Source organism: Thermobia domestica, chromosome 6 (genome assembly GCF_964235325.1).
Source record: "Thermobia domestica chromosome 6, izTheDome1.hap1.1, whole genome shotgun sequence".
NCBI lineage: Eukaryota > Metazoa > Arthropoda > Insecta > Zygentoma > Lepismatidae > Thermobia > Thermobia domestica.
The window spans coordinates 190,169,537-190,180,507 of NC_137459.1; the positions used below are offsets into that span (position 1 = coordinate 190,169,537).

The 10,971-nt window shown below is 35.8% G+C and overlaps 1 long non-coding RNA gene across 2 annotated transcripts; it reads right to left on the bottom strand.

The window, feature by feature from the left end:
• Positions 1-1,375: 1,375 nt before the first annotated feature.
• On the bottom strand, positions 1,376-10,381 carry LOC145687750 (uncharacterized). Of its 2 annotated transcripts, XR_014131739.1 has the most exons (3): positions 10,212-10,381; positions 4,648-4,786; positions 1,376-2,316 (listed from the first exon to the last, which is right to left on the bottom strand). It is a non-coding gene; the product is annotated as an uncharacterized LOC145687750 (long non-coding RNA). The 2 variants fall into 2 exon arrangements; XR_014131738.1 differs by lacking the exon at positions 4,648-4,786.
• Positions 10,382-10,971: the final 590 nt, after the last annotated feature.

The window sequence follows — 10,971 nt, forward strand, 5'->3', positions numbered from 1 at the left end:
TGAAGAAAGAAATGTATTTCAAACTGTAGGTGTTATGTTGGTAATGACGAAAAAATATTCAGAAAGAATTTAAAATATTTCTCTGCGAAAACCAGAATATGTTAAAAAATATTTTAAGTACGTTCTGAAACTACATACAATAACAAATCAAAAACATATCAATTTTTGAAAAATAAATCGTAAATATTTTCTTTGTTAGCACAAATTCGTCTGAAACTAGTTTAATATTTTCTTAACATTTGCTACTGCTACAAAACACCAAGAAAAGTAATTTGAAAATGTTTTTGATATGTCTACCTTATATTCTCTGAATATGTTCTATCATGTACAGAAAATATTTTCTAAATATTTTGTCATGTACCCGGAATCCCTTAATATTACAAGGCGACACCACAGGGGGCACTGTGCTGTATAAGTGGAGAAAAATAAATTATCTCGGACACACTACATTATATCAATGCCAATATTCATTGAAAAATGATATGGCGGAACAATAACAATCGGAACAAATCACATGCATTTTGTGAAAAGTATTCTTAATGGAACTCCCAAAAAAAAATGCTATAGTACAGTTTCTTACAAAAGTATTAAAAATATACGAAACTTACAAACACGTGTATATAGTGAGTTTTTTTTATAAAGAATCACTGTAAAACGTGATCATATCACCATTAAACCAATTTATAGCACCATGACTCTTAACACAAGGACGACGTGGACCACTCAGATGTTCACAGTCGAGGGTGTCTTAATTGTGCTCTTCGTTGTATGTTTTACACAACACTAAAACAGCTATTGTAGTGCGTAGAACAAATGACAGAGCACAAGAAAGACATCCCAGGTATCAACATGTGAGTGGTTCATGTCGTTCTTGTGTTAAAAGTCATGATGAAATAAATTGAATATAAAGAAATCAGCTGTACTAAGTTAAAGTACATAATTACAAAAGGAAAGAAAATGCAAGACTGGACTAAGATTTGAACCTGTAACTTCAACTTACCGTGTCGATGCATTAACCACTAGGCTACTCACTGTTTCCGAATAGTCATTCATTCTACCACTCCTGAAGTCAGTGCTCAAGCAACCAGACCGCATTGACTATACCGCAACTTGTGAAGTACTTGGGCAACCAGTGTCTATACTACAGAACCCCACTGGTGGTAAGATTTATAGATGATAAATGGGGAAAATAACTTATTTTATATCATGTAAATATTTAATGCGATATACAATCGATTATTTCCTTGAGTTATCGTATATAATAGAGAAATTATCCTTAAAATGATCTAAATTCCACCATCCTACATTACTTATGATTACATAACAAACCGAAAGCCAAAAAAAGGAATGAACCTTTAAAAGAAAATACATAAAATAAAATCCTGTAGATTTATTGAGAATAATTACAGTAATAATTACTTAATTTTACATTAAGTATACATTTGTAGTACACAATATATTTAATGTGAATACATAAACAAAAAGTCTATATTAATTTAAGTCTACTAATTGCATACCGTACATTATAATAGTTTGAAAAGTATATACACCTCATCAGTATATCAATTTTAACAAGTGTTATATAACATTTAAAAAAAACACTTACTTTGTAAGAAAAGCTCGAACAGAGTTGCACCTTACAAACTCTTCCCCACACCCTAGTATTGTAGTTCAGAAGATGACTGTACCAATCACCGAAAACCAAGCAGCAGAATCATGCGTTTACTTACGCCCCCCTCCCCTCAACACATACAAAATAAGTTAAACTATTTCTTGAAAAGTTCTCTGTCACCTTCATCTAAGAATATGTTTAACGATACGAAGTAGGTATATTATACATTACTTTAGAGTCTGAAGTGTGATTTAACTGCCATAAATTAAAACTAAACATAATATGCACGCAAATTAACTTAAATGAGTACCATACGCATCACACGAAGCGAGCTACGCCAATAAAAAAAAAATCACAGTCAATAAGAATTAATTACACCTTCAGTCTAGATTTTTAAATTGGTGTTATGTTGACGCTACGAATTTTGGACTTCCTACACTAAATGTCTCTATGCCAAACTCTCTCTATATAAAACGTTTTTCGTCGAATCTGCAAACTGAGCAAGCCGCGCGTTAATAATGGAAGGCTGATGATAGTTCATCACATAGGAAGACACTTTGAAATGCTAGGTGAGTCACAACACTTTCTTCCTTTTTCTGGGATTCATCCTTACTTACAGTCAAATTTGGTACCGTCTATGTAGTACCTGTGTGTGGCGTATCTTGAAATTATCTCGGTTGATAGCCTCCAAACGAAGTGGACTCCTAAAATAAAGCAATTGTTGTAAAATTACTATTTGTAGCATGTGTGGCAAAATTTAAAAACGAAAGATATCTCAGAATCAAGGTTAAGTCAAACGAAGCGTTTTTTAATATATATATATATCTTACCTCAGGCTATCCAAAATACTAAAACATTGTTTCCTATACTTTTGGAAGTTATATACTAAATATCTTAATAACTGTCACTCAAATTTGGTACGCTGAATAAAGTTATAGTGTAGATATAGAATTGAAACTATGATCCAAACTTAAAATAATGATATTACAGAACACAATAAACTTAACTTAGGATGAAAATGGAAACTGTAGATGCATGAGTATTACTGAGCGAAGGAAGGAAAGTAACTCAGCTGGGTTACGAGTTTGACAGAGTTCATACACAGAAATCATTCGGTGGTTTATATTTCCAGCTTCGACTTAAGAGAGAAAGAAGATAAGCTCACTTTAAACAGTTAAAAAGAAAAAAAAAACTTTTAAAAGATTTAATTTATTCTGAATTTTTGTTCAGTATTTGTAAATAAATAATGTAGAAAACCGACACAGAGCTTGCCCGCTGGACTCTGGCGCCCTAATCCCAACTCCGCTATTTGCATGCATGCCATAAAATAATAGAAATAAGTGCAGATTAAGGGTAGCTTAATATTTACATTTTTTTAACGATACTTACAGTATGGCGCTAAATTCGTCGTACAAAAGCAGAGGAGTGTTTCCTGAGAGTAAAACAAACAAAAAAGTTCCAATAAACTTAGGGCGAAAAGCCCATCGTTCACGTGTTATAGGCTGCCGAAAACATGAAAAAAAATCAACTCTAAAGGTCCACAGCTCCAAAACTATGGGACCTACCAAAGTCGGGTCAAGACCTTACTTAGGAACTAGTATGTGCTCTATCTAAAAATACATGTTTTAGAATCCTAAGTTATCACCCCTCTGCTTTTGTACACCGAATTTAGCACCATACTGTATAAATTAATAAGGTAGAACTATATGTGGTCCTTCTCACTATGCTCACTTATATATATCTTAAAAGCTAGTGATAAATAACACCAGCCCTCTGCTCCTATACCACCTTGTGATACCGGAGCAGGACGTTTGGACGCAAAGCCGTATATCTAAATAGGTTAATCTACTTAGATGGGTTATAATGCATTTCAAAAATAGAAACCGGATGATTACGTACTAAAAGCCTTAAAAATAGGCACTAATATCACTAAAACTCTTAAAAAAAAACTGCACAACCTAAAATTAAGAAGTTCGGAAAGGTTAAATTTGATGCAAATTCTCTTTAAAATGTCATCTTCAAAACTCTAAATTTTCCTTACGTTATAGTCCTATGGCAGTCACTAAAAGTCTCAGTTGCAACAAATGCTTAATTTAGTTCTATTTTTTGTATAATGCAGAAAAAATGGGTCTAATTATTTTGTTTTTAGAATGATATATCCTAATTTCAGGAAAATCGGAGATAATGGACTGCAGAACTTTTTTTCAGCATTAATCTGTATTGGGCTAAAATAAAATTTGCTGTAGGACTGCATCCTACAACACCCCAAAGTAAACTTCTGTGAAGTTATCTTTACAATATCTCTAACGTAAAGGATATTCATAACTTCATAGCAATTCATAACACTGCATTACTGCTTATTACTACGTATTTGCAACACAGATAATTGGAAAGGAAACAACAGTGAAACAAGAAGTAAACAGTGAAATATAATATACCTATTGAATAATTTACTTTGTCTTATGTTACAATTACCATGACGGAATTATGGGCCAAATCCAGCATTATTCTGCAATGTCAACAGTTTCAAAATTCTGCACGGCGAATTCTTTCATCACCTTGAATATATTTTCTTCTTTCAGTTCAGTTGATTTTGAGTTTAACGTCCCGTAAACAGCGAGGCTATACAAAACGTGAACCTACTGATTAACGGGGAATCCGAACCACGACGTGAGCTCTCGTCGGGAATTTTCTCCTTTTCTTGGGCGGATCGTCTTCTCGAAGCATTGCCTCGTGTCCTGCTTCTCTTTTTTCCTTCGAAATGCATCAATAAAGCGCCAAATCAACCAATGTCGTTCCTTTACGTTCGATATATTATAAAGAACAAAAGTTTGTTTATTTTGGGGTGTCATTGGCTGCCTACAGTAAATTTTATTTGACCCATTCTTCCTATTTAAATGTATAGTTAGTTCCTATTTCTATGAAAGTTTATTAATATTATAGTCTCAACTTTCTATTAATACAATAGTCTCAACTATATGGTTTAATGGGCATATCGAATAATAATAATAATAAAACATTCAATAAGTACTCACTTCCTGAACTACCCAATACATAGCATAAAGAACACCATTTTCATTCCAAAGCCAGCTCGTATTCATTTTTTCTGATCTCTCGGAACAGGTCAATACTTAATAAACATTTCTTATGTTTTGTACCATGTGTTTTAATAATCTATTATAGAAAAATAAAAAAATAAAATATGTACAGTATTTTACAAATTTTGTCACATCTTTATAGTAAGTAAAAATTAATGAGAAACTTCAGTTGTTTTTAACTTAAATTAGATGTACTTATTAGATATCTGGTGCCTTCCATTTCAATTCAGGCAAAAAAATAAATAAATAAATAAAAAATAAAATTGTACCATCACCATCTCAGATATTGTTCAAACTTTTATTTATAGGAATTAAAAATGTTTTAATTTTGGGACCTTTTTTTTTTTGTCGGAAAAAAAATTTCCCGCTAAGTAATGGGCCATCAAGGACGGGGAGTACAATTCCTGAATTGTAGAAAACATGGAAAATAGTCAAATTCGGAGCCCCACAATTCATCTATGGAGACATGTAGAGTTATAATTCTTGTTGTGGTATGTACATAGGGATATGAATAAACTATAGTTTATTTCAGTTTGTTTTGCGCATGCGTATCTTTTTGTACATAAATTAACAAATGAACGTAAGTTTATGTGAAAAGTCGAAGTTTGTGCTTTTTTTAAGCACTTCCGGTTCGAATTTTAAATTCCGTTTTCACGGTTGGTAAGACGTAGTAACCCGCTTTCCCAAAATATATATATATATATATATATATATATATATATATATATATATATATATATATATATAGCTTCTGTGTGCAACCGTTTTATCGCAAAAAATTCGAGAAATCGGCAAATTTTCAAAAATCGCCATTTTCTCAAAAACATCATAATTTAAAATTCTTAAATTTTGTCAGATGGTTCAACTGTACATGAATAATAAACACACCAAATAGCATTCTCGACCAATGCTTCATGAACGAACTACTGCCATTTGAAGTTAGCGAACTTTCGTTAACTTTGAAGTCACAGTTGGCAATAGTGAAAACAATGAAAGTGCAACAAAGAAAGTGTAAAAAATTGTAACGCAAAGCATCGTGTAAAATTTCAAGATAAAAATTCTATTTTACTGCATGTGGACTTCGCTTAAACTGGACTGTTATTCTGCAAAGGGAAGTTCAGAGTGATCACTGGAGAAACGAGCAAATCTCCTTCTTTACGGGAGTGATATATTATTATAAAACAGCGACGACAAAACACACGATTCGGCCCGTACTCATAGCCATGAATAAGATTCTAAAAATAGTCGAAGAAAAGCGAAAATATAAGTTATAGAAAAAGGTTCGAATACGTGAAAATAAGTGTCTACAATTTACCAAACCGTTTCAGTGATTTCTAATGGTGCTGCATTTCAATTTAAAAATTGCTTTCAGAAGTCCAAAACGCAGACAGGTCCGATAAAGCAGTGGCTTTTCAGTGAAAACGGCCGTGGTAAGGGTCTCTGCGACGTATTGGGGAGAGGATATGGCAACATGGCAAAACGGAAAACACATTCACAGTATTAAACCTGCAGAAGAGAAATGAAAATGAAATGAAATCTTGTCGATAGTCAAAAAACATTTATATTCACTTCTCTTATTCTCTTCTGGAAACCTGTACCCTGTTGAAGAACCATGTGAAAACAAAGAAAAAAAATTAAATGAAATATTGGAGTTTTACGTCCCACGGTTATGCCGGTTAGGCTAAAGGAGACGGTGATGATGACTAATGAATGAAATGATGGAATGAAGAAAGTGGGAGGAAACGGGAGAACCCCGAGAAAACCCACGCACACGGTGTTTGTCCACCACAAAGTTCACTTGGCGGGGGCTGGGATCGAACCCAGGACCCCAAGCACCAGAGGTGAACGCTCTACCACTGAGCCACCGCGGCCCCTAAACCTGCAGAAGAATTCGTGAGTATAGTGCAAGTACCAACTCCGGGTATTACTCTCGTCTTGTTGTCAAGAACCGAATTCGACAATTAACCCCCCCCCAAAAAGTGGGAAAGTGTGCGACCGGTAACTGGTATTTACCGAAGTCATCTTTGGCTTTTATTGCAGTAACGGGTCATCATGGACTAACTTCAAGCTTTTCCCAAAATCGAGCTTCTGCAATTCAAAGTGTAGATTTAAGAAATCTGCAAAAATGAACTTTTGTTACATACATATATGATAACCAGTGATGGATAGCAGAAATATTATCAATAAATCATAAATTACATGAAATTGAAGTGTTCTTTGTGTTTCCAGGAGGCGCGGTGGCTCAGTGGTAGAGCGTTCACCTCCGGTGCTTGGGGTCCTTGGTTCGATCCCAGCTCGCGCCGTGTGGACTTTGTGGTGGACAAACACCGTGCTCATGGGTTTTCTAGGGGTTCTCCCGTTTCCTCCCACTTTCTTCATTCCACTATTTCCCTCATTTCTCATAACCACAGGAGTGAAGTAAAGCTATATTAGATGTAAGGCATAGTTGTATGGGATATAAAATCTTTGCACTACCCTCGGTTACGTGCATATCCACCGTCGCTGACATGCCCGCTCCATACGGAATGACAGTGTGAATATAAGTAATTACTGTCAGTGCAAACTGCACAGCATATTGAAATGAATCTTGAGTAACAGTGAAAGCATTGTATGTGTTAGTGGGGTTAAGTTCCAAAGTTGGTCGTCCGTATCTAGTAAAATTTTGAAAATTTACCGGCAAGAAATAAATTTGCTTGTTCGTGTGCTTCATAATGTATAAGGAAAGCGAAAGTTGTGTTTATTTTCTCATATAAACGGTTTTAAGCATGGAACTATTTGTCAAGCGGAGGAAACTACTTGGCACAAGGTTACTTCATGGTAGGATTATGGGAATGTAATGAGCATTTGTTTTTGAAAACATTGCTGGTGATAATCAGGAAAAGCCATTAAAAGTAAGTAAGTCATGGCTCAGTAAACCTAAAGATAAATTGTAGAGAATGTGGTAAGCAAATAACTATAAAGAAACGTGGAGAAAGTTTTATTGTTTACTGTAACGGTAAGTGACATAACGAACAAGGCAGCAATTTTCTAGAACACAGGCCCCTCTTCCCATTTAGCTGTAATAAAAACAGAAAACAACGTGCCCTGCGGGGCACTAATCCGTCTCCACTCGCTAACGGTCACTCGGCATTATTATGTGAATTAAAAGTAAAACTTTGGTAAAGAAAGGAACCAATTATTACACTTTTAGCCAAAACCTAGGCGGACGACCAACTTCGGAATAACTGCCTGTTAGTGTGTTATTCCACTATCATCGTTTATGCGCATAACCCCCGTCGATGACGCGTCTGCTCCCTACGGACGCACTCTTGTCACTCGGGTTTTCGTGCTGCACTCCTGCCCTGTCTCAGTTAGATAGCACTTGTGCTTTTCAGTGGCCACCTAGCACAAACTGGTTTGTGTTTTATGCACGGGTTAATTTACAACGCCCGCTCCAGCAGGTATACTCACTCAGAAAGGAGAAATTACACATTAATAATTTTATGAAAATGGATCAAAACTTACCTAACCTTAAGCTAACCTCTACCCTACCCTACTTATTTATATCTTACTCTACTTTATCTTACCCTACTCTACTATATTTTTTCAAAGGGCCCTACTTATCGATGCACAGTTGGAGCGTGTCTTGTAGTGCTTTCGTGGTAACCGCTACTATTTTCACTTTAAAATAAATTAACTAAATAAAATTAGAGGTAATAGTTAAGAACAGCTACTTCTCATCTCCCGTGCACGAGGATACATCTTACTGTTGCACTACCTGGTAATAGTATACATGAGACCGCCCTTGTTTCCGGTGCTCCAGGATACTTCTTACTCTTGCATTACGTAGGGGAATGATGTTATTTCATGTGCAAGTGGTAACAGAACACATAGGAAACCCAGATCATCTTGTATTCACACTCCAATATAAAGTGTGAATACACCCTGATCTCCGTTTCTTCTGTGTTCTATTACCACTTCCACATGAAATACCATTTCCCTACGTAATACAAGAGTAAGAAGTATCCTGCAGCACAAGACATGCGATATGCGTTAAATCCCCCCCCCCACAGTCACATATAAAGTACAAGGGCACTACACATGCACATAGAAAGTACAAGGGCAAATGTGAGGAATAAAAGTAAAAAGACAATAAGGAGCAAAAGGAGCGCAAGACATGCGATATGCGTTAAATCCCCCTTCCCCCCTCCACACACGCTCATAGATAAAGTACAAGGGCACTACACATGCAGATGTAGAGTACAAGGCCATAATGTGTTAAAGTAAAAAGAGAATAAAGAACAGAAAGCATTAAAAAATCGAGTTTAACTCTACAAAAGAACGTTCCATTGAAAAGCGAGGAGGAAAAACTGCACCTCGTTTTCCTCCTCGAATTTCCAATGAAACGTGTTTTCCAACAGCGAAACATGTTCCTTTCCCTGCATCCCTACCAATCCCTAAGACAATTTACCGATGCGGAGCAGCACGTGCTCCTGCATCACACGAACAACACAGCACTTTTTTATTTCATACTTATTTCGACGATTTCACGTTTACACAAGAAGCAGTTCACGTAAAACGGAATAACCATGACAATCCTCCTTCCATCTTGTTAATCACTTCTTTTTCATACCATGCTGCCACCTACCGCTGCTTATGTCAGTGTGTGCAAACCCATCACTAAAAATAGCATCTGTGCTTAGAGTTCCAAGATGTAATACGATCAGCGAGGAATTTTCCTCAATTTATACACGTAATTCTAAGCATCATAATTCGCATTGAAATGACCAGAAACTAAAAGTAAACATAAAAAAGCAAACTTCGCGTTACGTTCTTTTCACGAAAACCTGTACGCAATGACTCCCAAACTTCCTTTCTCACTGCAAACACCGCTAAGCAATCATGCATGACTTGGTACTACTAGATACACCTCAGACATTTGCACATCAGCAGTCGTGAAGGTAAACACGACTGAGGAAGAACAACAAAGTGTAAGAAAACGACGTTATTTTTTATTTTCGTATCAGTCGGTAAGTAAATGAAAGTGGGTTTGTTACCCCCTATTTAAGTTCGTAGATACTCAATGAATAATCCCTAAAAGTGTGAGCGTCCAGCTCCTTCTGGAACTGCTCCTGTCTTACGTATACTATATCCCCTTTTTGTACCTCAAGTGATGATTTTAGGAATATACGTAATTATTGACAAATATGTTTGAAATAGCAAAAACGAGTTTTTTTTACTCATGGAGAAAAGTTTCTTAGAAAGTTGATTGATTCTGTAATCTCAAATTAGGTTATAGTTAAGGAGCCGTACTTCCCATTTAGGGGAGGACGAGAAACGCCATACTTTCAGGAATTATTCATTGACTATCTAGGATGTTAAAAAGTAGGTAATAGACTGCGTTCTTGCCCTTGTACTTAGGGTGTTAAGGTAGTGGGAAATATAAATTGAAAAAAAGTTGGGGTTCATGTATTAATTAAATCTTCATATTTTAAAGACAAAACAAAGAAATATATACATACCTTCCACGCCAAGTTCCTTGCTTACATCTGCCCAAAATTTGTTCGCGACCTGTCGTTTGTCTGGATAAGCTTGATTCCACAATGCAACTTTATCAAAAGCACAATTCATTAAAGCATGAACAAGCATCTACTTCCATCTTCATTTTTATTTCATCTCCGCACCTTGCAACGTCGTCTGCTTTCACGCAAAGCAAAATTGATTTCTCTCGTAGCGCTCAATTCCTCTACCAGCGTTGCCAGACTCACAGCTCGGAATTATTCCAAAACCTGATCGAAATTATGCTAGATTCGGTCAAATTATGCTAGATCCTCATAATTACTAATTCAAGAGTTTAAAAAAACGAAGCTGAGATACGATAACGTAACTTAAAACATGCAGAGCGCAAAAAGGTGTGGATAGAACTCAATACTTCACGCACCAAAGCTTTAACTCAACTAAACTAGTGCAGTCGTTGCCAGACTCAATGGCGTATATATCGTATAAATGAATGCAAAGTGTTTTTTTTTTTTTTTTTTTTTTTACATATTTTGAAAGAAAATTACCTCGCAGCATAAGCGGAGTTTGGAATTATCTGCCTGGGGGGGCAGATTTTTGGTCGGTCTCGGACCTTTAATTTCAGGAATAAAGATGGTAATGAAGTCAGAAATAAAGATGGTGAAGTTGTCAAAAAATTGAGGGGAGAATGGCCCCCATAGCTCCGCCCATGCCTCGCAGTTAAAGGATTAGAAAACCCTGGGTGGAGCCACAAAAAAAAAAAGA